This window comes from Bubalus kerabau, chromosome 7 (assembly GCF_029407905.1).
Source record: "Bubalus kerabau isolate K-KA32 ecotype Philippines breed swamp buffalo chromosome 7, PCC_UOA_SB_1v2, whole genome shotgun sequence".
Classification (NCBI taxonomy): domain Eukaryota; kingdom Metazoa; phylum Chordata; class Mammalia; order Artiodactyla; family Bovidae; genus Bubalus; species Bubalus kerabau.
Genome location: NC_073630.1, coordinates 48654503 through 48682194, shown reverse-complemented (window position 1 = coordinate 48682194; position 27692 = coordinate 48654503). Strand labels below are relative to the sequence as shown.

At 43.2% G+C, this 27692-nt stretch overlaps 1 long non-coding RNA gene across 1 annotated transcript; it reads right to left on the bottom strand.

The window, feature by feature from the left end:
• Positions 1 to 97: 97 nt before the first annotated feature.
• LOC129657193 (uncharacterized) lies at positions 98 to 27692 on the bottom strand. Its single transcript, XR_008716597.1, has 3 exons — positions 27258 to 27692; positions 23181 to 23221; positions 98 to 217 (listed from the first exon to the last, which is right to left on the bottom strand). It is a non-coding gene; the product is annotated as an uncharacterized LOC129657193 (long non-coding RNA).

Below are 27692 nucleotides of genomic sequence, written 5' to 3'. Positions count from 1 at the left end.
TTGTGTGTGCTAACTCGCTTCAGTCGTGTCCAACTCGTTGCAATCTTACGGACTGTAGCCCACCAGGCTCCTCTGTTCATGGGATTCTCCAGGCAAGTACTGGAATGGATTGCCATGCCCTTCTCCAGGGCATCTTCTCGACCTAAGGATCGAACCTGCATTTCTTTCATCCCCTGCGTTGGCAGACAGGTTCTTTACCACTAGCGCCATCAAGGTGCTGTCGGACAACCTCAAAATAGCACAAGTCCGTACGGAACCCAAAAGAAAAGAAAGCAGATTAGAAGTTCCTTTTTCACAAAAATATTTTATTACTAAAATTCTTCTATATTTTTTATGGAAAAGTGCTTGGCCTTCTTTCCTTTTCCCCTAGAACCATGATTCTCAAGTTGTGATCCCCAGACCAACAGCATCAGCACCTCTTGCTGTATCAGTTTCCTAGAGCTGCCATAACAAATTAGCACAAACTGAAGTGACTTAAAAACAGAAATTTATTCTCTCTTGGTTCTGGAAGATAGAATCTGAAATCAAGTTTTTGGAAAAACCATGCCCCCTCTGAAGCCTTCTGAGGAAAGGCATCCTTCCTTTTCTCTTCCTAGTGTTTGGTGGTTGCTGGCAGTCCTTGGTGTTCCTTGGCTTGTAGATGCATCATTTCAACCTCCACCTCCATCATCACCTGGCTTTTCCCCTGTACTTCTGTGTCTGTGTCCCTTCTCTTCTTATAAGGACACCAGTCGTATGGAATTTAGGGCCCACACTAATCCAGTATGACATCATCATAGCTAGTTACATTTGCGGTTACCCTGCTTCTAAATCAGGTCACTTTCTGAAGTTCTGGGTGGATATGAGTTGGGGGTGGGGATGGGGTGGGCACTGATGGGACACATTATTTAACTCTGAACATCAGGGAAATGAGAATTCTCAGAAATTCAAATTCTCAGGCCTCACCCTAGACCCATTGTGTGGTAAACTTTCCACTGAGTGGAGCCCAAGAACCTGTGTTTAAACAAGACCTCCAGGAGATTAACAGAGCCCCCTAAAGGGTGGCAATCATTGTCCTGGAAGGAGGTGCACCAGCATCTCCCAACTTCAGCATTCAGTCCACAAAGAAAACATGGGGAAAAATTACCATAAGGAGAAGTTAAATGTCTGATGGAAGAGAGAGTGCAGTACAACAGGAGAGCAGGGATGTGGGGCTGAACTTGGAAGCAAGAGTGGATTTGCACTTGAACACTAGCGACATTGCCAGTGCTTGTCAGCTAATGTGCATTTGTCTGCTCAGGTGCTCAGTCATGTTTGACTCTTTGTGACTCCATAGACTGTAGCCCACCAGGCTCCTCTGTCCATGGGATTATTCTGGCAAGAATACTGGAGTGGGTTACCATGCCTTCCTCCAGGGGATCTTCCCAACCCAAGGTTAAAACGCATGTCTCCTTTGGCTCCTGCATTGGCAGACAGATTTTTACCATGGCAACACCTGGGAAGCCCCAAAATGTATTTATACTTACCCCCAAAATAGTCACCTTCATAGTCGTCGTCATCATGAACCACTCAAATCATATATGGCAGAAAACAAAAGTCATCACATAAAAGCTCTCAAAATGTGTTTATTGGAGCTAAAGGATGGTCCTTCTACCTTGGCCATCGATTTCATTACTTTAAACTTTATTTTTATTCCTTAATGTTGTTTCTTTCTTCCAAAGAAATGAAGGCTTTCCTTAATTACCAAAAGAAAAAGAAATAATATTCTCTCAGAAGATTTCTGCACTCTTATTCCTCTGATTAGGGCTCTGTTGTTTCTCTTTAATGCCCGTAATTGATGTGTGGTACAGACTCATTCTCAGGGGTTGGTTGAATTGAATTTATGTGATGTGGAGGTTTTGGCTATTTCACTATGATTAAACTTTTATGCTACGTATCAATCAATCTATCAGTCAAAAAGAAATTTCAAGCATATTCTCTGTGCTCCAACACTGTGTTAAGTATTTTTGGAAAGAAATAAGAAGGTACATACAGAAATATAAAGTAGCCTCTCATGCATGCCTCCCCACCCATCCACCCACTCACATACCTATAATCCGTTAGGAGGCAGTGTGTGTGTGTGTGTGTGCTAAGTCGCTTCAGTCGTGTTCAAAGGAGGCAGTGTAGGGTTTAGGAAAAGTGGTGAATTTGGTGTCTGAAGACCTTGGATATGGTACTCCTTTCTTCCTGCTTCAGAATAGCCTATGGGCAGGATATTTACTGCTCACTAAATACCACGTTTTTCCAGTAGTCATGTATGGATGTGAGAGTTGAACTATAAAGAAAGCTGATGCCGAAGAACTGATGCTTTTGAACTGTGGTGTTGGAGAAGACTCTTGAGAGTCCCTTGGACTGCAAGGAAATCCAATCAGCCCATCCTAAAGGAGGTCAGTCCTGGGCGTTCATTGGAAGGACTGATGTTGAAGCTGAAACTCCAATACTTTGGCTACCTGATGCGAAAAGCTGACTCATTTGAAAAGACCCTGATGCTAGGAAAGATTGAGGGCAGGAGGAGAAGGGGGCAACAGAAGATGAGATGGTTGGATGGCATCACTAACGCAATGGACATGAGTTTGTTTGTTTGTTTTAATTTATTTATTTTAATTGGAGGCTAATTACTTTACAATATTGTGGTGGTTTTTGCCATACATTCACATGAATCAGCCATGGGTGTACATGTGTTCCCCATCCTGAACCTCCCTCCCACCTCCCTCCTCATCCCATCCCTCAGAGTTATCCCAGTGCACCAGCCCTGAGCACCCTGTCTCGATATGAGTTTGGGTGAACTCAGGGAGTTGGTGATGAACAGGGAGGCCTGGTGTACTTTGGTTCATGGGGTTGCACAGAGTCGGACATGACTGAAGTGACTTAGCAGCAGCAGCAGCCCCCTGCTTACAGTTAATCAGAGTCATGTGACTAATTATGGCCAATAGGTGTGAGCAGAAGGGACATGTGTCATTTTCAGGCTGGAGCATTTAAGAGTTAGTATGTGACCCTCCTGCTTTTTTCCTCTTCTTCTGCAGCAAGCTCTGAAGACATATACTAAGACACTGCAACCAGCATGACCTCTCTCAGGCTGAATCTCTAAGTGACCAAGTGGAGCAGAGCCTCCTGCTTACTTACAAGACTGAACAAGAAATTAAGTCATGTTGGTTAAGTCACTGAGATACGGCTTTTTGATAATGGTGTTGCTTAGTCGATTCTGACCAGAAGAGCCACTGATCTAAATTTGATCAATAAGTTATTCTCCCAGAACTTTGAGCCTTGAGTTAGTGCCTCTTATATGAATGATGCTGTGAGAACATTCATCAAAACTGTGATGTGTTCATTAGACTGTTCCTGCTACAAAACTGGTATCACAGTACCCCCTGTCCATCAGAGTTCCATTTACTCCTGCCCACCTCCCAGCTGGGCTCTCTAGATTTCTGTAGTTCTGTGGTCTCTTGATAACCCTCCAATAAGTTCACCTTTGCTTCATTTAACCAAGGTCTGTTTCTTTTAGCCTTGGTAAAGTTCCTCCCCTTGGCTTTGATATCAATGATATTGGCCTACCTGTGCCCCTGCTCATACTCAGCACTCTTCTTCTACGAGCACTGTCAACCCCACAGCAAGAATTACCTCAGAGGCAAGCCCCCCAAAAAGCCTACAATTAGACCTGATTATCCTTTACCCCTAGAATACTATCAGGACCCATCTCATTTCCTCGGACAGCACAAAAGAGTACCAGCCTCCCAGGCCATTCCTCAGTGATCTGATTTCTATACATCTCTGGGTATTTCCTGATGTGACTCAGAGCTGCCAGCCCTTCCCAAACTCCAGGTTCTTCCAGCGTGCTTCTCAAACTCATGCTTGGTCAGCAGCAAAACCCCACTGTCCTCAGCCTCTTCCATATTAAACCCCACCTTTCCCTGAGAACGTGGTTTCCCTCAAGCCTTCTGCTGTCATCACTGGTTTTCTCCTGGAGGCATGGAGTATCTCCTCACTGCTCCTTCTAAGACTGTCAATTCCATCCTACTCCTGCACCCCACCTCTTGCAAAGTTTTCAGCCTGCTGGAAGCACATCTACCCGCTCCTTCCCTATTGCGTTCACCTACCAGCCTCCATGACATACCCCCTCAGGCAGTGAAGAGTCAGCTAGCTTGACTTGTATTTTCTCTCCATCGCTATTTGTCAGCATTCTCAGAGGCTTTGCTACTAAAGTAAACAGTTCATCCAACACTCTGGCCTCTCAATTCTATCTTCCAATTGTCTTTTTTCTCATCCTAGTTCAGCTACCCATTCCCAGAATCATGCTGTACACCTTGATGTGATCAACAAAGCCACCCCCTCCAAAATGTCTATTTCAAGAAGCAGACCACTCTCTGATTACGTCCTCTCATCTTTCCAGCTCACCTTCTATTATCCTAACTCCAACCAAACCTTCATTTTCACTGGCCCTACAAACTCTTCACTGCCCATCCCTTGCCTTGTGTCTCCACTTCCCTTCTGACCCATCCCTACTGTTTCTGTCTTCCATAAGTCCTCTAGAGAAGTATCACAGTGGCGAACAGCACAGGCTCAGGGTCAGACTGCCAAGTTCAAGCCCTGGCTCTGTCACTTACTAGCTGTGTGCCCTTAGACAAGTTCCTTAATCCTCTGGGACTCAGTTCATCACCTCATGGAGGGAAATAAGAATCTTTGTCATAAGGTTGTTGTAAGTATCAGAAGGGTTACTGTATGGTACCTAGTTTGTGGTACATAGGAGCCAATATATAAGTGCATGTTGGATAAATTTTTAAAACTCCTCAATCATTTTTATAAAAATAGCATCCTACTGCCTTCTTTTTTACCCATGTGGCAAAAAACAAATTTTTGGTTAAACCCAATTCTCTATTTACTTCATACATGTACCTTAGCAGGTCCAAATGGCTAGAGAAAAATACATGACCATATTTAATTTTAAATGTATGAATTTATGACCACATACTTTGGCTTCCCTGGTGGCTAAGTGGTAAAGAATCTACCTGCAATGCAGGAGGCATGGGAAGTGCAGGTTTGATCCCTGGCGCGGGAAGATCTCCTGGAAGAGGAAATGGCAACCCACTCCAGTACTCTTGACAGGAACATCCCATGGACAGAGGAGCCAAGTGGGCAACAGTCCATAGGATCGCAAAGAGTCGGACATGGCCGAACAACTGACACTGACTGGCTAACCTCATAGGGGCCCAGAATCCTACCCCATTCTCTAATCAATATTCTTCCATTGTCTTTTTAAAGCATTCTCCTCTCTCCAGAAAATCTCTAGCACCTCCACCTAACCTTCAGCTAATGACCTTCTTTCTCCTTTCACAGAGAAACCAAAACAACTAAAGAACTTTCTTGTAATTTAACCAGCATATCAACCAAGCCATTTGAATCTACATCTATCTACTCTTCTGTTTCAAGCTAACACTTCCTCTTAGGCACTGGAATCCATACTCTTTGCCTATAAAAGACTTGGTTTCTGCAAGTATCTTCTTCTTTCCTTGAAATAGAAATTTCTCCCCATCAGTGATGCATATTCCCATCAGTGTAAAAATATACTCGAATATTGTTCATCTTAAAAAGAAAAAAAACTTAAAACCCTGCCTATCCATACCACCTACTGACCCATTTCTTCCTTCCCTTTTAAGCAAGTCTTTTAAAGAGTTGTCTGTATCAGCTGCCTCTACCTTCTCATCAATTCTTCCTTCCTTGATACTACACTGAACTTGCTCTTGTCAAGGTTGCCCAAGATTTCTGGACTGATCAAAGCCAAGGGATCTCGGCTCTCACCTTACATGACCAACATCGGCAACTTGAGAGAGCATTACCTTATTTTTGAAGCACCCTCTTTCCTTGGCCCCCCAGGGCATCACTCTCTTGTTGCTTCTACTTCACTGGTCACCCCTTTTCTGTCTCTTTGGCTGCCCCTCCTCTTCCTGATCTCTGAAAGTTGAGAATCCCAGGTCCTATTCAGTTTCTTGGGTTTTTTTGTTTTTTTTTTTAAAGACTTATTTTGTCTAAGAATTTGTTCATGTGATTTTGGAGTCCTTGTCATCAACATGATATATATTTCCCCACCCCTTAACTTTGTTGCTGTTGTTTAGTAGCTCAGTCGTGTCCAGCTCTTTTTGAGATCCCACAGACTATAGCCCACCAAGCTTCTCTGCCCATGGAATTCTCCAGGCAAGAACACTGGAGTGGGTTGCCATTTCCTTCTCTGGGGATCTTACCAATTCAGGAATTGAACCGGCAACTTCCACATTTCATGTGAGATCTTAGCTTCCTGATGACGTATAAAACCCACATTGGAAGGTGAAGTCTTAACCATTGGGCCACCAGAATTGTCCCAGTTTCATGGCTTTAAGTGCCAGCTGTACATTGATGACTCCCAACTTTATGTCTTCAGTTTCCCTTCTCCCCTGAACTCTAGACCCATGTGTCCACTACTTAACTAAAATCTGCATTTTGATATCTAATAGCCACCTTGAACTTAAAATATCTAAAACAGAGCTCTTTTTGTTTACCACCCCTTACCCCAACCCTGCTCCTCATATGTCTTTTCTATTCCAGGAAATGGCCCCATGATTAACACAGCTATTTAGGTCAAATATTTTGATATAAGCCTTAATTCTGCCCTTCATCTCAGTTCTATATCCAATCTGTTGGCAAACCTTGCTGGATCTAACTTGAAAATATACCCAGAATCTGATACCTCCATCACTACTAGTCTGTGCTAAGCCGCCACCATCTCACCTGGATGACTAAGGAACCCTCCCTGCTGGTCTCCTTCTACCTCTACTCTTTTCCTCTAATCCATTTTCCACACATTCAACCAGTGTGATCCTTCTGGTACAAACACCATTTCATTTTACTCTTCTACAAGAGCTTCTCATTCTATTTGTAAGAAAATAAAAAGACACGAAATTCAAAGTTCCTGGTAATCTGACTGTATCTCTGTCTATATTGACTGTCTACTTAACCTATTAGCAGCGTCCCTTAACTTTGTTACTAGGGAACAGTTTTGTGGAAGACAATTTTACCATAGACTGGGAGGTTTCAGGATGGTTTCAGGTTTCAAATACATTGCATTTATTATACACATTATTTCTATTATTATATCAGCACCTCAGATTATCAGGCATTAGATCCCAGAGGTTGGGAAACCCTGGTCTAGAGCATACCACCCTGCCCCAATCTTTGCCGTGGTTCAACCTCTCACTTCATTCAGGTCTTTGTTCACATGTCATTTCCTAAGATCGTTTATCTAACACAACATGCTCCCTCTATCTCATTCAATTTCAGTACTAGACAGTTTCCAAAGATGGCTGCCATGGTTTCTGTCCATCAGAAGGTGGAGTCTATTTTTCCATCCTTGAGTCTGGGCTCATCTTGTGACCTACTTTGACCAATGAAACACACAGTCGATGTCAGGGTGCCCATTCAGGACTAATCTTTAAGAGTCTTGGGAGCTTCCACTTTTGTTTTCCCCGGGGAGACAAACTACCATGCTGTTAAGATCAAACTGGACCATTGAACACCATATAGAGAAAGAAGACACATGGATGAGCTTTGAGGCAACAAACAAACCGTACATACAAAGGAATACATTCTTGGATCTTTCAGCCTAGTCTGCTGCCAACTGAATGTGACCAAGCGATTGACCCCAGCTGATGCTACATGGAGCAGAAAAACCAGCCACCTGAGTCCTTCCCAAATATTGACCCACAGAATCATGAAAAATAATAAAACCACTAAATATTGTGTTTAAAACCACTAAATGTTGGGATAATTTGTTACAAGGCAATAGATACCTGAAATACTTTATAATTCCTCACTCTGTGCCATAGATAGAGTCTGTCCTCCTAAAATTCATGTGCTGAAACCTCTTCCCCAACGTGATAGTATTAGGATTTAGGTCCTTTGGGAGGTGATTAGATCATCAGTGCAGAGCTCTCGTGAATGAGATTAGAACCTTTATGAAAGAGATCCCAGAGAGCTCTTTTGTTCCCTTTCCATCACGGAAGGACACAGAGAGATGATGGTCATCTATGACCCAGGAAGTGGGCTCTCACCAGACAGCAAATTTGCTAGCACCTTGATCTTAGACAACCAGCCTCCAGAACTATGAGAAATAAATGGTGTTAATTATTAGCTTCACTATCTACAGTATTTTTATACCATATTTTAATGGTATTTTGTTATAATAGCCAGAACAGACTATGGCATTGCTTATTTTCTTCATAGCAATTATCTCAGTAAGAAATTACACAATTATCACTTTATCTGTCTGTTGTTTATTATCAGACTCTCTCTCCAGAATATAAACTCTATGAGTGAAAGGACTTTGCTTTGTTCACCACAACATTCCCAGTGCTTGGAGCAATCCCTGGTCTATTTCAAGACCCAACAACTGTTTGTTGAATAAATGAATATACTAAGAACCTGATTGTAGTATAAACCCTGACAGTTGGTGGGATTTTTTTTTTCTTTCTTGTAATGTAAGTACCTGACATAGGCTTTGATTACAGAGGCATCCACTTCAAAGAGAAGGCCATTTCAAAGATGGCAGTCTCCAATAGCACTTTGCCGTCTATGAACTAGATGATGAGCCAGGCCACCTCACTGACTTTTCTTGGTTGGTTTTTGTAACTGACCCTTTGGGCTGCTTGTTTTTTTTTTTTTCCTCTCTTTCCACTCTTATATTTTAGATTCATCAATAAAGAGTCCTCAAAACCCAAGGCCACAACCCAATAAAGAGTCCTCAAAACCCAAGACTACCACCCTTGAGCCCAATAAAAACGCAGAACTCAAGGCCAGTGTTCTCTCTCTCTTTCTCTCTCTCCCTTTATTCCTTACAATGCTGTGTGTGCTTCCAGGTGTGCGGTATAATTTCTAGCTCCTTTTGACTAGTAAATCTTTATTTTTTCAAAGTTTCCTGATAGTTATGGCTGATGAGTACCTTGCAATTATATCAAGAACCCAAGGGCCAGTCCAATCACAACATTGGTTATTGAAAGGCCAAGATGGACACAAAACACTGATACATCAGCCTTCCTTTTCTTCCCAAATCATATCCATTATCATGAAAACATTCTCCTTTAAATTCCAACATCCAACTACATTTGCCTTTTAAACCAGAGATCTCTAGTCACTAGTAAAATAACAGGAATTTTTTTTTTTAAGTCCAGAAAATACTTTGAGTCAAGGTCTGCTGTGCATTTTAAGATGACATGGACATATTACCATTCACTGGATAGTACAGAACAATCCTGTGGGTGGGTTAATGACAAAGTACCACTTCGTCCTCTCTCTTCTCTGGATAGACTTCTGGTGCCACCAGCCCCTCCCATTTAAATACATAGAAGTCCCCACATTTAGGATAAAACATCCAAGCAGGGGCTGATAATTCCTTATTAATTCCTGAGATCACACCAATTTTTCCATCAAAACATGAGAACAGTCCCTCTTTATTAGTCATCAAAGCTCCTTTTCTGGCAGTTTTCCTCCCTGACTCACTGGCCCTCACTGTGCAGAAGACATCGGACACTGCCTCATTGGGGAATGCTTTCCTCTGGAATAGGTTTTATTGTGATTTCTTTCATGCCTGGTTGGAACACAAAGTCATAATTAGAACGAGCCTCTTCTCCCAGATCATTGCTCTGATGCTTCTAAATTGGTTTACACAGTCCTATTTCTTTCTAAATGAACTAGATCGCTGCCTTTCTGATTGCAGATGTGTGAGATTGATCAAGGGTCCCTGCCATTTCCCTCTGAAGAACGTTTTCCCCCGTGTTTTCAGGTACTTTGTCCTATACATTCATTTAGGGAGCCGCATTGCTGGGCTGTAATTTAATTTTTCTAAATTTAGTTTGTAGAAGGCTCACAAGCAGTGGAAGGGGATTACGGTTTACCAGGAATTCACATTTAAGCAAAGGAAAGTCCTCTCTAGGGATCTGGATTTATTTACGGAGTTTGGGGACCCAAATGAAGACCAAATAGACTGAGGAGCCACACTTCCCTGCTGCAATTTAACAGTCTCTTAAGCACAAAATCAAACACAATATAAATAAAGTGGCTCAAGTGTTTCCTGAGTGTCTTACCTTAACTTCTGCTGTCTTCTGTCTTGCTGTCCCCTAGATGTCCCCAAAGACCCCCTTCTATCTTCTTAAAGACCTGTAGCTTTTTAAGGAGAAACAATTGCATCTCCTAAAATGCTTCCTGACGACCTTAGAAGCAATCCAGCAACACAGAAAGTCAAACTACTAAAAGCAGACGTGTTGACGATCTTGATTAGAAAAGGGACTAGTTGTGGGCAATACCTTCCTGAAAACCTTTTATGCACCTAAACCTGTACTTGGCATTATGGGAAAAAAACAAAGCGAGACCATTTTATAGCTGACTTTCTGTTAATAAAGAAGTTCAAAAGACAAGACATAATACAGCAGGGTAGTTCAGAGCATGCGCTGTGTAAGTCAGCTGGCCGAGCTAGGATCCTGTTAGAATACTTAGCCTTTCTGTGTTTCCTCTCTTGTAAGTCAGAGACAATGAGAGTAACTACTTCTACATAAATATTCTACATAATAGAATTATTATAAGGATTTAAACAAGGTAAGAAATGTAAACAGCAGGGAGTCTGACATGTAGTAAGTGATTTCTATTTTATATAGATATGGATATGGATGTGTGTGTGTGTGTGTGTGTGTACCCATACAATATAGAAAATAACTGTTAGAAGGGAGGGGCACATATACTGCTACCAGATTCAGACACAGGAGACATTGTTTGCAGATGGAGGGAACCAGGGAGGCTTCCTGGAAGAATGACCAAGACATTGATGCTTACTTGATATTACATTTGCGTCATCTATTTCCCTGCCTTGTAACTGAAGTATGTGTGAAAGTGTTGAGTTTATTGGGTCCCCTCCTCTCCTGCTGCAGTAAGAGAAGGCTGCCCATTCCAGGCGCTGCACTACAATGGTAGAAAGGCCATCCGCCTGGGTACCTTGAGTGCTGGTATGCAGGAGGAATGTCTCTTCTAACCCAAACACTCAACACAACCCCTACAATGGATGTGCAGCAGGAGCAAAATAGAAACCTTTCACATGCTAAGCTTTTGGGATTTGGGGCTTAATTTGTCACTCTAGTATAATCTGATCTGTCTTTTTGGGATTTTTTTGACAGCACTGAGGCTTCGTTGTTGCACACAGGGTTTCTATAGTTGCAGTGAGCGAGTTTCTCGTCGCAGTGGCTTCTCCTGTTTAGAGCGCACGGGCTCCAGTTGTGGCACGGCACGTGGGCTTACTTGCGGTGGTGCACAGGCTTAGGTGCTCCCTGGTATAGCAAATCCTCTGGACCAGGGATTGAACCCGTGTCCCCTGCACTGGCTGGCAGACTCCTAACCACTGGACCACCAGGGAAGTCCACCTCATTTGTCTTGACTAAGGTTTTATAGAACATATATGTCCTTGTATAATATACATACATGTTTATTACCCTTATACAGGTAACCTTATACACATGTAATGTAACCATATACGTATACGAATGTGATGGTGCTGAGCCCGAGAAAAAGAATGGAAAGAATACAGCTTATGGGACAAATATTTATTTGATTGGAAAGAAAAACTGAGGTCAGATCATGGAGGGCCTTAAAGAGTTCAGACTTTAATCCCTAAGACAGCAAGGAACAATGAAGTACGTTTCCTGGGAAGATTACATTGGGCAGGTTGTAGCAGTGAGAGCTCTTTGAAGAGCACGACACTTTTGTGAAGTCCAATACTTTCAGGTGGTACCTGCTTGAGCCAGAGTTTTCCTCCTTTTCCCAAACACTACAAGTGTGTTCTGTGGGTCAATATCAAAAAGAATTGAGTTTTATGATTGCTACAATAGAAATTTTTGTCGTGATTCTTACCCATCTCCATAAACTCTCCCTGTCCACAGTAGCAGGAACCTTCTCTGCATTTGCTATAGGAACTGGGACAGCATCTCGGTGTGGCAGCTTCTAGGAAGAGTGACCCCAAACTGTCACACTTCCTTTCATCGGGTGGAGGCATTGCTGGTGAGCATGTGTCTGGAAATGGAGTGATCTTTAAATACCTCCCTCTACAACCAAACTGAAAAGGAGGCATTTGCTATTATTGTTGCTTATTCACTAAGTCATGACTGACTCTTTGTAATCCCATGGACTGTAGCCTGCTGCTGAGTCACCAGGGAAGCCCAAAAGGGGGCATATTGGTGCCCAAAGTGGGAAACCAGTTTACTTATGTACACCAAGAATGCTGGGTTTTGTACTTTTTTTTTTTCTGGAAACACTAAAACCTATTATATCGGTTAAGGTGATTCTAGCTAGTGTAACAAATAAACCCCAAACTGGGTAATGGTTCAAATATGGTAGCCATTTATTTCTTACACAAAATCTCAAAATGGTATTATTGCTTGCTAAAGGGCTTCTCTCAGTGTGATGATTCAAGAACTCAGTTTCCTTCTAACTTATGGCTTTGTCATCTCCAAGCTGTGATTTCCAAGACTGCTATGCTAACCTTCATCAAGCTGGCAGAAGGGAAAGAAAATGAAGGGTCACGTATGCAGGCTTATGGGGTCAGATCTTGATGTGGGACACAACATTTCTGCTCACATGCCATTTTCCAAAACTTAATTATCAGATCTCCTCTAACTGCAAAATAGGTAAATGTTATTTGCCTGTGTGTCCAGGAAGGAGACAAAAGATGTTTTGGGAATAATAGTAGGCTCTGCCACAACTGGTATTGCTCCTCCCAAGCCTTTCCACTTGACTTATGTCTATTAAAAAAAAGTGAGTTTGTAAATTTCTGGCTTCTCATTCTTTCAACAGACATTCAGGGAACACCTACTGTGTTCAAAGCACATGCCTGATGACTTGGGCAAGGGAGATGCAGAGAAAAATGCAAAGAATATCTTTCAAGGAGTTAATCTAGTAGAAGGAAAAAAACTGTATCTATTTATTTCTATCTATCAATATATCTATATCTGTATCTATCTATCTATGGCAGACAATAAAAAAAGCTCCAAGAGAGATTCAGATAGGGCCTTTTGGAAGTTCTAAAGAGGAGACAGATGGAGGATTCTGTAGTGGGAGTGAAAGAGGCAAAACAGAAGCAGAGTCACAGAGGTAGGTAATCAGGGAGTCTTTTTGGTGAGAAATCAGAGATTCAGTTTGACTGGAGCAAAAGGTGTTAGAAGACGTGAGGCAAGTTTCAGTTGGAAAAGTTTCTAGGGGGCCAAGAATGCCCTCCAGTGCTCACTAATCACATACGATGGTGTGCATTTCTGATAGGCTATTCAATCACCTATCTTCACAGTTTCTATTTTTTCCCCATCTATTTTTCATTAAGCAGGTACCCTGCTTTCCTTTCCACTTCAAATAATTATAAAGATGATTATGGAAATGATAGTAGTGGTGATGTTAATGATTAGGAGGGAGAAAAGATTCTTTAAAATTTCTTATCTACCCAGAAATCTTTCTGTCTCACTCTGAGAAGGATCCTTGAGATCATCATTTACAAGGTGCTGTGGGGGCAATTTCCGCTCCTTGGGCGCCCACATGACAAAAAGTGCAGATTATGGACTGCTTTAGAGTGGATTTCAGTAGAGTGGGGCTGCTTGGCAATCAGCTTGGAGAACACAGAAGTCACCAGACAGCACGCTCAGGCAAGCTCTGAATGGGCCCATCTTCTGAATGGGAGTGGGACTGAAAGCCCCTGCTGCGGAGCCTGGCTTCCTCCACCCTCAGCCTTTCAAAAAAGCACCAAGGAGTTCTGTGCTAGTAAGAGTGCTTATCCTTCATTTAAATTAGGCAGGCAGACCAGCTAAGTGCATGACACTGTAGCCACCTGGCAGATGAAGTTTAGCAATAATTCAAGATCATTTCCGTTGACCACAAATGTCACCTAACAAAAGGGTGTCTGCTAAAATAGAGTCGCAGATGTAGAAAACAAACCTATGGGGGGAAAGGGAAGAGGGAAGGATAAACTGGGAGATTGGGATTGACATGTACACATGACTATATGTAAAATAGGTAACTAATAAGGACCTAGTTAGTGCATAGTGCAGAGAACGCTACTCAATGCTCTGTAATGACCTATGTGTAACTCTGTAATGACATATGTGTAACTGATTCACTTTGTTGTACACCTGAAACTAACACAATATTGTAAATCAACTATACTCCAATTTTTAAAAACTTCATTTGTTTTTAATTGAAGGATAATTGCAATTGTGCTGGTTTCTGACATACATGAATATGGATCAGCCATTAGTTCATTTCAGTTCAGTTGCTCAATCGTGTCTGACTCTTTGCAACCCCATGAATCGCAGCACACCAGGCCTCCCTATCCATCACCAACTCTGGAGTTTACTCAAACTCATGTCCATCGAGTTAGTGATGTTATCCAGCCATCTCATCCTCTGTCGTCCCCTTCTCCTCCCGCCCCCAATCCCTCCCAGCACCAGAGTCTTTTCCAATGAGTCAATTCTTCACATGAGGTGGTCTAAGTATTGGAGTTTCAGCTTTAGCATCAGTTCTTCCAATGAACACCCAGGACTGATCTTTAGAATGGACTGGTTGGATCTCCTTGCAGTTCAAGGGACTCTCAAGAGTCTTCTCCAACACCACAGTTCAAAAGCATCAATTCTTCGGTGCTCAGCTTTCTTCACAGTCCAACTCTCACATCCATACATGACCACTGGAAAAACCATAGCCTTGACTAGACGGACCTTTGTTGGCAAAGTAATGTCTCTGCTTTTTAATATGCTATCTAGGTTGGTCATAAGGTATACGTATATCCCCTCCCTCTTTAGCCTCCCTCCCACTTCCCACCCCATCCCACCCCACCCCTCTAGGTTGTCACATTCAATTTTTTTTTTAAAGGGTGTCTGCTGCTAGGTGGAGAGCAACCTGCTCCTCCTTTTCTTTGCCTTCTTTGCTTTCTGGACTTGGTTCAGTTCCTGGACACATTAGAGACCAACAGGAAAACACTGCTATTCTGTGAAGACCACGGCACATCTGTATGAGGGTGCTGGGGCTACCACAACCAAGTACCACTAACTGGGGGACTGAAAACCACAGCAATTGATTTTCTCACAGTTTTGAAAAAGCATTCTAAGCAGGAGAAACAAAACTGCCAAGGGGCTGAGGTGGGATGTGCCTGGCCAGGGTGTTTGAAGCAGAGAGAGAAATAATAAGAGTAGTGGGAGCCAAGGGGAAATCTGGGTCATCCGATACTAGTCAGGTTCCCACAGAGACAATGAGACGGAGTTAGGGAGCTCATTAGGAAAGGGAGAGAAACTTAGGATGTCAAAGCCAGGGTTTCTTCCTTTATGTGTACCATCCACTCTACTGACATTCCTAGGCATCCTTCCAAACCAGCTTGTGCCCATCGCCCCTGGTTCTGCCCCCTCCCGCCCCTTCCATCACCTCCTCCTTGCTGGGTACCTGCCTTATCTACACACAGGATGCATTTTGACCTCTTTTATGCCAAACCATCCAAGGCACCCATGTCTAGAAAAGCACCTAGCACACTGCTATAGCCACTGTAACTGCTGAATGGTGTTTCCTGTCTTCATCTCTTAAAATCCATACCACAACTGTAGGGATTTTCATCGCAAATCAAATTGGAACTGAGTTTTCAGAGAAGACCAAGTTTATGTGCAAAGACATAAAGATGTAATAGAATCCTTTCAAAAAGCTCTCTTGCTAATGCTAAATCATAGGGAACAACGCATTCCTGACATTTTCAGATTCCCAGACCAGAGATTGAATATATGATCAAGGGGGAAGAGGGGTGAGCAGCTTTATAAGGTTCTTTGGTCTCATTCTTCTTCCAGATGAAATCTTTATTCATAGACCAAAAGGAAGGAATAGAGTAAAATAGACCTCATGGATGTCCACAAATATATGTGCCCTGACTTTTGTCCAAGCCAAGTCTTAGCTGTAGAAAATAAACCTTTCTTATAAAGGATCTAAGGCGCTTTAAGGATTCCAAGAGAAAGTTTGTATATGCTTGTGTGTGTGTGCATATCGAGAGAGGAGAGAGACTGAGTTCATGTGTGTCGGAGATAGTGGGGGTTTGGGTCAAGAAAGTTTAATAGGCATTTGACTGCTTAGATGAATATAGAAGCAGAACCTAGAGAATGACATCATTACATGGGAAGGGGTTGTTTGTAAGTGGAACTCTTCAGACTAGGAGATTTCAGCACCTGCTTTAATCAACCTTACAACTATTTTTATGAAGATCTACACTTGTAGAAGTTTGAGTAGTTTTCTTGAGTTTCTTCACTTTGCTTATAGTTTGGAATTTTTCCATGTTTTTGGACACAAATAAATGCAGCTGTTTGCTGTGTGAGAGCTATGGAAAACATATATTTATGCTGCATTTGTGATATAGAGAATGTTCAATTGAGACTGAATTTGGCATTTTGCCTTATGTTTCAACTTTTCTTTTAAATAACATAAGGACCTTCATTCATGCAAATAATGCTATTGACGCATCAGCATGGTGCAGCAAAAAACCAGGGATCTGGGTTTCAAAACGAGTTGCCGTTCTGCTGCTTCAGTAACGACCTTCCTGGATGTGGCAGATTACATTTTCCAAAGATGGCCTCAAATATCTCACATCCCCTGTACTCCTTTTAAGGTGACCTTGACACTCTTCCACCAAGAGGAAAAGTTCACATCCCTTCCTTTAGAATCCAAATGGGCTGTGACTTCCCTACAACCAATGGAATGTGGGAGAAGTGACCATAGATGACTTCTGAGGCCGAGTCATAAAATGCAATGCAGCTTGCTCATCTGAACATTTGTGCTTGGAACCAGGCTGCTGAGTAAGAAGTTGACTATCCCAAGGCTGCCGTACTGTGAGGAAGCTAAGAGTGTGCAACAGACACAGGTGGCCCCTCCAGTTACAAGTCCTCATCTTTGAGTTCTCCTGGCCCCCATGCCAGACATGTGACTGAAGAAGTCTCCAGATGGTCCAGCTGCCAGTCATGGAGTCAATCCCAGCCTTCAAGTATTTTCACCTGAGATGCACTGGACCCAAGTTATCCCTGCTACATCCTTTCGGAATTCCTGACTCCAATAATTCACTGTACTATTTAGGAGAAGGAAATGGCAATCCACTCCAGTATTCTTCCCTGGGAAGACAGGGAAGAATGCTTATCTTCCCATGGACAGATAAGCCTGGTAGGCTACAGTACCTAAGGTTGAAAGAGTCAGACACGACTGAGCATAATATTTTATGCCCCTAAGTTTGGAGGTAATAGGAATAATATTATTGGAATCAGAAACAGAAAATTTGAAATCTGGAAGTGGGGGCTACTGTAACAAAAAACTAAAACCGCGGCATTAGCTTTGGGACCCTGTGGCAGGTGTGTCCCAGAAGCCCTTGAGAGGGAGGTTACGGCAGGTTGGAAGGGTCTGAGGACAGTGCTAATGAGGATTTAAAGGAAACCAAAGAGCATGTGGAAAAGACTCTAATGCTGGGAGGGACTGGGGGCAGGAGGAAAAGGGGACAACAGAGGATGAGATGGCTGGATGGCATCACTGACTCGATGGATGTGCGTTTGAGTGAACTCTGGGAGATGGTGATGGACAGGGAGGCCTGGTGTGCTGCGATTCATGGGGTCGCCAAGAGTCGGACACAACTGAGCCACTGAACTGAACTGAAGGGGCATGTTATCAGAAACTGAGGGAAAAGAAATCCTTGTTATGTGGTGGAAATATTTCAGCAAAACATTTCCCTGTGATAAAGTATAAAAGTAGAAAATATATCTAGTAAATTTGATTTCTGGGCAGCACATTGAGGGTGCTGCCTGACTTCTAGTTGCCAATAAAAAAATGAGAGTGAGACAGGTAACAGGAGAAACTTAAGGGTGTTGTCTCACAACAGATAACAGGATAAATTCTTAAGTTTTCAAGTGTAACTTGGAGACTGTATAAAGACTCCAGAACAGTCTTTTCTGCCAGGAAGTGTCCCAAAGTAAGAAGTGGCTTCTGGAAAAATGTAGATTCAAGATGTGCTATAAGATGCTTTGATTCAATCTCAGAAAGATCTAAGATGCTACCTCAGAGATTCTCCCAGGAAGATAAAGGTCCTTCTAAGGATCTTAATGTGTCTTTTGTAGAACTTCTTCACTGAACAATAAGACTTCTGAGAAACTTAAGGGTGTTGTCTCACAATAGCCACACAAGGGCCCGAGAGATAAGGGCATGACTAAAAGAGATTTGTAAATTTAGTCTTATCTAATGCAGAAGATTATATATTGATTCACACTTACAAAAAGAAAAAAAAACACACAAAGTTTTTTTTAAAACTATGCAGCGTTGACTGAGAGGAACAGAGATAGTATAAAATGAAAAGAGATTTTTGACTCCCAATCTTTTAAGGATAAGAAGCAGGCTGAAAAGCCTATCAAAATGCATGGTGAATCACTCCTTATAGAAAAGAAAGGATAACTCAGAGGGCAGAACTAGAGCCACAAAGAAACGCTCCCAGAGAATAGAATTAAAACCTGACATGAGCTCAGATTTCAGAAGTGACCACTGGTGCCTTCTGTGAAAGGACTGTTGACAGCAGTCATGACTATATTACACCTGTCCTGCTGTTGTAAGCAGTTTGTATGTATACGAGAGAATCCTCTCTTTAGTTCATTAACAGGAATGGTACTTAAGGAGAGCAACTAAAAGCTGTACCTGAGAAGCATCATCCACACTTGGACTTGACTTTTAAGATGAGATTCTGAACTTATACAACTGATGGAATAATGGGATAAGACTTTGTGCATCTTGGAAAAGAGAGAATTCGTTTTGCATATGCAATAGGTATTGTGGCCTGTGGGTGTGGTCACTGTAGTGGATTGTGCTTTCCAGAGGTGACTACAACAATTTCTCCCACCTACAACCTCATCTGATATGTAACTTGATACTCCCGTCTTCAAGAGGTAAAGTCTGGACAAGCTTTCGATTCTCTCTTTATCAACAAATGTAGTGAAAATGATGTGAAATGACTTCCAAGATTAGATCATAAAAGACAATGTACTTTCCACCATGTTTGCTGAAATAGTTACCCTTGCAATCTGCAGCCCCATATGAGAAGTTCCTACCAAGAGGCTACCATGCTGTGAGAAACAAAAGCCACATGAAGAAACCACGAGTAAACACTCTAGTCAATAGTCTTAGAGTCCTCCCAGACCAGGTGTCCGGAAAAGGAAATGGTAACCCACTCCAGTATTCTTGCCTAGGGAATCCCGTGGACAGAAGAGCCTGAAGGGCTGCTGTCCATAGGGTAGCACAGAGTCAGACAGGACTGAAGCGACTTAGCATGCATGCATGCATTGGAGAAGGGAATGGCAACCCACTCCAGTATTCTTCCCCGGAGAATCCCAGGGACAGAGGAGCCTGGTGGATGGCCGTCTATGGGGTCACACAGAGTCAGACACGACTAAAACGACTTAGCAGCAGCAGCAGACCAGGTGTCAGGCATGCGAAAGAATGAGTCTTCAGATGATTCTGACCCCACTATGGAGTCACTCTGCTTTTGAATCTCTCCAGCAGAGACCCCAGGCATTACAAAATAGAGCAAGCTGGCCCTACTGTACCCTCTCTGAATCCCTTACACAGAGTCCATGAAGATAAAGACATCTTTTATATCACTAAGTTTGGGATGGTTTGTCTTGCAGCAGCAGTTGACTGGGACCTGGACCTCATTTTGTTTTCACATTTGTAATTTGGAGAATCTGGTCTATGTGACTTGCAAGATCCTTTTCAAACTATAAGAACTTGAAAATATGATCTTATTATATCACTGTATGGCTTAAAATGGACATGAATTTGGGCAAACTTCGGGAGATGGTGAGGGACAGGAAGGCCTGGCAAATTGCAGTCCATGGTGTCGCAAAGAATTGGTTACGACTGAACAACAATAGGACTTAAAAGCCTTTGGGTCAGATTTCTGCCTATTCCCATCACCTCAAATCTGTTTTCTTTGTGGTTACAGACTCCTCTGCTGGAGAGCACATTTCTCAGACTCCTTTGCAGTGGTCTGTGATCACGGTTCTAAGTTCTCAGTAAGGGAACATGAGTAGAATGGACACCAACCACTTCCCTTTCACTTGCTTAGAAGAAAGTCACAGGGCATGGCTTTTTTCCCATGCCACAAGCTGGAACACAATTAGGCCAGCAACTCAGCTTCAAATCTGCACTTCAGGATAATGTCTTAGGGGTAGCAAGAACCATAACATGTAAGGAACATCAGGCCCTAAATGGCCCTGGGAGCACGACTGCCCTGCCAGCCTGTCATGTGAAGGGGAAGTTAAATTCTTTCTTGTTCAAGCCACATATGTTTGGGTCTCTGTGACTCAAGGATCACTTTAATCCTAACACACCGTTCAAGGGCTCCCAGTGCTTGTGTGACAAATTCCAACTTCCTTAACAGAGATCTGGCTTTGATCCTCCCTCCAGCGGATCTCCTTCCCTACTCTTTGGTTAAATCAACTGCCTGAGGTTCTTGTGTTCTCACGCTATTGTCTCCACATGGTTGGCACATCCTCTTGCTTAGCCAACTACACATCCTCAAGGTCTTGCTTTAAATGACACAACTCAGATTCTCATCATATGCCCTCAGAGCATCCCTGTATTTTTCTTTCATAGCACTTACCACCTTGCTATTAACTAATCCTTTGCATAGCTGTTTGATATCTACTTCACCATGGCACTGTGGACATCATAGGGACAGGCTCATGTTCTTTTTGTTTCTTGCTCTATTCCCAGTCCCCAAAGAGTGCCTGGCACATAGTAGGTACTCAAAGTTTTTTTGTTGTTGAATTTTACTGAATGAACTTGTAAGATAACTGACCAAGGTTTGCGGTTTAGGCTTGTGGCCAGAAAAGTAAGCAAAAGATGAACCTGTCCAGATGGGTATCAAACTGCAACCTTGGCTTCATAGTTATTATGCTCACAAATCAGCTGAGCTCACCCCCACCAAGCTGTGGGCCTCCTGAGTCTGTTCTCTACAGGCCATCTTGACTGTCGTCAGGGACACTTCTGATAATAGAATCTCTCTCTTTAAAAAATTGGTTTATGGATGAAAAAGTCCCAAGTATATAGGATGCTGAGTTTAGCAGAATCTGTATGTAAATTGGTATTTTGCTGGTGATCAATCTTGTGCTAAAAATGGAAAATCAATAAAAAAAAGAAAATCTAAGGGGAAAAATAAGTTGTAGACATTTTTGGTGCAATGAGTTTCCAAGTCTGAGGACATTGCATCTGAGACCAAGGTTACTGTCAGTTTCAAAGGCCTGTGCCAAAGCAGACCAGATGACCATCTCACATACAGAGAGTAGAGTTGAAGCTCCCAGTGAGAGAAAAGCTCCAAATAGCACTTCCTGGGAAAGGCCTTTGCAGTAGCTCCTTGAGACTAAGAAGGGTTCATTATATATAAACCGCAGTTCCAGGATCTCTGGAGTTGCAGAGTTCACTGAATGGCTGACAGGACATGGGCTGACCTCATGCACCCAAAGTGACTGCAGAAACAGCCACAAGCCCAAGACATTGAAATAGTGTGAAAAATAATAAGAATGAGTAAAGAACACCTCATCTCAGAGCCTTTGACTGGACATCAGAAGGGGCTGCCACAGTGGAAAGGTATGGAATGCATGGGGGGAAGGCAAACGTTGCTGAGTCAGTATCAATTCACACTACTTCTAACTGAAGTATGAGGTCCCTCTACAGAGGTCAAGAATGAACTGGGGTGCTAGTAGACATCGTGAACTTTCTCCAAATGATTTATATAAACACCTAACTAACTTAGGTTATACAGAGATAAGGAAGTTTCATTGAAAAAGAAAAAAACTGAGTCCTCCCTCCAAATACCTGCTTGAAGTCCTAACCCCCAGTATCTCAAACTGTGACCTTATTTGGAAATTGGAATATTTCAGCTGTAATTAGTTAAGATACGGTCATAATGCAGTATTGTGTGGTGTGCTCACTCAATTGTGTACTACTCTGTGCAACCCCATGGATTTTAGCCCACCACACTCCTCTGTCCATGGAGATTCTCCAGGCAAGAATAATGGAGTGGATTGCCATTTCCTCTTCCAGGGGATCTTCCCCACCTAGGGATGGAACCCACACCTCCTGTGTCTCCTGCATTGGCAGGCAGATTCCTTATCCCTGTGCCACCTGGGAAGCCCTGTCTTAGGGTGGGCTCCTAAGACAGGCACTGAAGGAAGACAATGTTAAGAGACCCAGAGAGAAAATGGCTGTCTAAAGCTGAGGAGGAAGTCCTGGAACAGATCTTCCCTCTCAGTCCTCGGAAGGAAGCAACACAGCTGATTTTGATCTCACACTTCTAGCCTCTCGTTCTTCTAGACAGTAAATCTCTGTTGTTAAAGCCATCCAGTCTGTGGTCCTTTGTTACAGCAGCCCTAAAATACTAATACAGAAGCTTAGTGCAACAGCAGAGAACGTGGAGCTCAGAGGCATTTAGTCTTGGACCCAGTCCACACTGGGCTGCCCAGGCGACTCAGTGGTAACGTATCCGCCTGCCAGTACAGGAGACACAGGCAACGCAAGTTCTATCCCTGGGACAGGAAGGCACCCTGGAGGAGGGCACGGAAACCCACTCCAATATTCTTTCCTGGAAATTCCCATGGACAGAGGAGCCTGGTGGGCCAAAGTCCATGGAATCACGAAAGAGCTGAACAAGACTGAACGTGCGTACAAAACCCCCCTCACTATCAATAGCTACGTGACTTTGATTGAGTCATTTAAAAACTTTAAAATTCTCAACTTCCTTCTCTGTCAAATGTAGACAATTAAGAGCAATATTCAAAATATTCAACAGCCCACAAGTCATCCTGCAGAGGCTGCCAGTCCCACAAGTGGCCACAGGAGAGTGACTCTAGCGCATTAATTCTTAAGTTCTCCCTCCCTCCCTCCATCCATTCATTCTTGATTCTTTGCAGACGATAAGCACTTAACCTGCTGAAGTTCCAGCACAACTACCAAGCTCTATCTACCCCTTTAGCATGGAATCAGCTCAGAACAGGGAGACAGGATAATGTGATCCGTGGTGAGGGAAACACACAGGGCCTCAGACATGATAAGGGGTCCATCCCGCCTGTGCTCACCTGGGTCTCTCTTGGGCTGGAGTGTTTAGTGGAGAAGAGGTCTAAGGGTAAGGGGCACAGAGCAGCTGTTATTTACCAACTCATATGGAAGTATTTTACAATTTCAACAACTAATAGAGCTTTCCTGGCTTTTACCTGCTGAATATCAGGCCTAGGATAATTACAGATAATTATACAGTTTTATAAAGATCAGTTGAGGTGACACATGTCAAGTACTTAGCCAAGTGCCTGGCATATGGCAATTGCTCAGTAAATGCTGCTGCTGCTGCTGCTGCTGCTGAGTCGCTTCAGTCGTGTCCGACTCTGTGCGACCCCATAGATGTCAGCCCACCAGGCTCCCCCGTCCCTGGGATTCTCCAGGCAAGAACACTGGAGTGGGTTGCCATTTCCTTCTCCAATGCATGAAAGTGAAAAGTGAAAGCGAAATCGCTCAGTCGTGTCTGACTCCTAGCGACCCCATGGACTGCAGCCTACCAGGCTCCTCCGTCCATGGGATTTTCCAGGCAAGAGTACTGGAGTGGGGTGCCATTGCCTTCTCCGCTCAGTAAATGCTAGTCTATGCTATTATTATATACAATAGTGTTTAAATAGAGCTCAAGACACATTTATCAAGAACCTATTAAGGGTTGTTGCATAACAATAGATAACCAGAATTCTGGTCTTCAGAAACCTCAAATACTAGCTTCAGAGCCTTGTGAAGGAGCCAGGGCATGGAATTACAAGGTCTGGACTCTGGGCACAGCTCTGTCCCTAACAAGCTCTGTGACTTTGAGCATAGTACTTTATCACTCTGGGCCTCTGTTTCTTCTTTTGTACAGTACGGGGTCCAGCTATCTAAAGAGTCCTCGTCTTTGTAACACTTTATGGTGCTGAAATCTTTCATCGATATTAACAGTACCTTCACTAACCTTTTGTACAGAGTTCCAACCAAATGTAAAATTCAGCTTAATTGCATGGAGTCATGGACCTTCAAGGTCATCTGGCCCAGTCTGTTCACTGTACAGCTGATGACATCAAATCACAGAGAGGTGAAGGTGCTCCAGTTCCCAGGTTCAAGGCTCCAACCCACTGCTCCCTTTTGAAAATTTTCTGGTCCAGTTTCAACTTTTCCCTCACCTGGGAAAAGGGGTCATTGCTTCTTGTTTTTCAAATGTTCTGGGATTTGTGTGTAAATTTGTGAACTCATACTTTTTGTGTCTTCGTTGTCTTTGACCTTGCCCTCTCCCATCTTTCCAAATGGATCTGGGTTTTCTTTTTTGTGTTTTTTTTTTTTTTAGCTTTTAAAACTTTGTTACTATGGTAAATATATATATAAGATAACATTTGCCTTTTTAACCATGATAAGTGTACCAAATGGATCTGATTTCCTGATTCGTTCCCAGTTTCTAAAGAGGCTGACTATATGACATATCATAGTTGAAGAGTCCAATTCTGGCATATTTCTCCATGTTTCTGCAGTGTTCAGATGCTTGGGGAACTCAGCTACTAAACTTGGGGCCACGAGGACAGAGGAGGGGTCTTAGCCTCTTTGTCCTCCCCACTGCCTAGCTCAGCATTCTAAGAGAAGCTCAAGAAATGTTTGCTGAGTGAATAAATGACCCTTCAAGTTAAAGAAGACCCTCCTCAGACTCTCTTATATCACCTTAAGATTATTTTTCCTGTCTTATGGGAACAAGCAGTGTTAATAAACGACAACTATTATGTCACAGGGGGCATATGTATGCCTCTCTCCCCAAAGGTAAGCTACTCGGTGGAACAGCAAGGGCGTGATAAGCCCGTAAACACCCTTGTTGACAGTCTTTCTTAGACATTATGTTTACTTGCCTCCTTGTGTTCCTGTAAGAGAACAAAGAGAAATTTGCCTTTCAGTGACTGAATGAGGTCAAAGCATTATAAACAATGTCACCAAGAGCTAACAATTTCTGCCCCGTGGATGTAATACAAGTGAGCAGATCGCTGCCATCCTTGGAAACATTTGCTCAAATACACCCACAGACCCTGGCTGTGGGCTGCAGACAAACGCCTTCTGAGTGCCCGCAGACCAGGTGAGCTCAGCGGTTCAGGACCTCACAACTGTTTGGATGTTGAAAGGAATCCTTGCTTTGATTGAAAGCAAGAACCAGTGTACCAGTAATCTTTATCTCTAGCGGGAATGAAGGGGCAGTAAAATCCTTTGGTCTGGCTTTGTATCTTGGTCTCTTGAATTTCCTCTCATTTCACTTGCAGGTTGCAGAGTAAGGCTTGGCTCAGAGAAGCTATTCCCAAACTGTGCAAGGTTCTCTTGGATGTCAGGGTCATGGCCAGGCTGGAGAGGCTGCTGCCAGCTGGGAGAGGCACAACGTTAGAGAAATGCCATGACCTGGTATGAAAGGGAAAGATACAAATCAACATCCAGTGTTCTGAAGGACAGCCTAATGGACAATAAATATTTGACCAGCTCTGGCCATTTGTATGAAATGCCACCTTTCACCCTGTCTAGAAAATTGTTTTCTTTTTTTTCCCCCTAGACCCATGATTCTTCCATAGTACAGGAGGAAAAACATTTGTGTCACTTCACAACACAGTAGGTAGTGTACACAGTACACAGTAGGTCTTAGATAATGTTAATCTCTTCCTTGTTTGCCCCTCCTTTTCATTGAAATAAGCCCATCCATCTCCACTGGGTAAAAACTGTTCCCCCACCCAAAGACAAATATCAGACAGGAGGACAATGTAGGTGATCCTATTTTATATAATCATCAGGCTTTTTTTTTTTTTTAATAAGCCTTGCCAGTCGACAGGGTCAGTCCCTCTCTTGGCCTGTAGGAGAGGCCAGTGACCCCCAAGTCAGACGTTTCTATTTTCAGCTCCCCAAGTCCAGAGAGTGGTAACCCGAGCCTGGGTGAGGGCTGAGCTGCTAACCCGCCAGCAGCAAGGACCCATAGTCTCTCTGCATTTCTATTTCCATAAATTTACATCAAATTTGTGCTGAATCATATCCCCCCCACGTGGAAGAAATGAAATACATTATCAATAAGTACAACAAATTTGAATAATCTGAGAGTGGAATGACTTTCCTTGTCTCCATTTATTTCCTTGGGCCATGGCTTACTCCACTTCCCACACTGGATGGGGTTGTATTTATCCCCACCAACCCCTGTGCCCAAGGTTTTCAGTTTCTTTTCTCACAGTTTATATATATGTGTGTGTGTGGTCCTTTTATATTATATATATATATATGTATAAATTCTTTTTTTATATTCTTTTCCATTATAGTTCATCCCAGCTGTGCTATATAGTATACCTTGCTGTCTATATGTTCTACATGTAATAGTTTGCATCTACTAATCTCAAACTCTCAGTCCATCCTGCCCCCACCCACCTTAATAAGCACATGTCTATTCTCTACATCTGTGAGTTTCTTTCTGTTTGGTAGAAAGGTTCATTTGTTTCATATTTTATTTTATTTTATTTTTAAAGTTTTCTTACAAAGTTTTAAAAAACTTTTAATTTATTTTTGGCTCTGCTGGGTCTTTGTTGCTGTGAGGACTCTTCCTCAGTTGCGGCAAGCAGGGGCCACCCTCTAGTTTTGGTATGCAGGCTTTTCATTGTGATGGCCTCTCTGGTTGCAGATCACAGGCTCCAGGGCACTAGGGCTTCAATAGTTGCAGCATGTGGATTCAGTAGTTATGGCTCCTGGGCTCTAGAGTGCAGGTTTAATCGTTGTGGCGCATGGGAGCTCCACAGCACGTGGAATCCCCCCGAATCTGGGGTGGAACCCAGGCAGATTCCTTACCACTAAACCATCAGGGAGGCTCGGTGTCATATTTTAGATTCATGTCATTCATTCATATAAGTGGTATCATATAATATTTGTCTCTTTCTTTCTTACTTCACTTCATAATCGCTCTTTGATTTCCTGACCTCTTATCAGGAGCCACAAGCTCTGCCTCTCCCTTTCCTTCTCCAGTTCATTGTCCTTTCCTCCTGACATCTTGGTCTCCCGTATTAGAACCCTTCCATAGGTAAAAGAAGCTGCCCCTCTACCTCCGCTCATCCCCACCTCCTGCCTGCAACGCGCCAGTCAATCACACCCACCCTTCACCCCTTCTGATGGCAACGCAGTCTCTGGCCTGCCAGGTCGTCATCAGCCCCACTCAGTCATTTTGAGTACCTCAGTGCAGGTTCAGCAGGGAGTGGAACTTCCTTCCACCCCCTGCTGCCCGGCTGATTGGCAGTCAGCGGGGCTGGAGGTGGGGGAGCAGCGTGCAACTGATTGTTTGCTGCTGGGCAGGGAAGGCTTAGTGGAGGCAGAGCGAGCACCCAAGAGCTCAGGGGGCTAAGACACAGAGAATGCTCTGTCAGGAATCCAGCTAGAATCTCCGTCTATCTGTCTGGTGTCTGGCTGTTGGCCCTAGTAGGGAAATGATGGAGGAGGCCCTTTGCACAGTATCCCCAGGTAAAGGGAAGACAAGAGGCTTATCTTTTACAGAGTTGAGGCCACTGGCCTAGGGGACCTCAGGTTATCTGCAG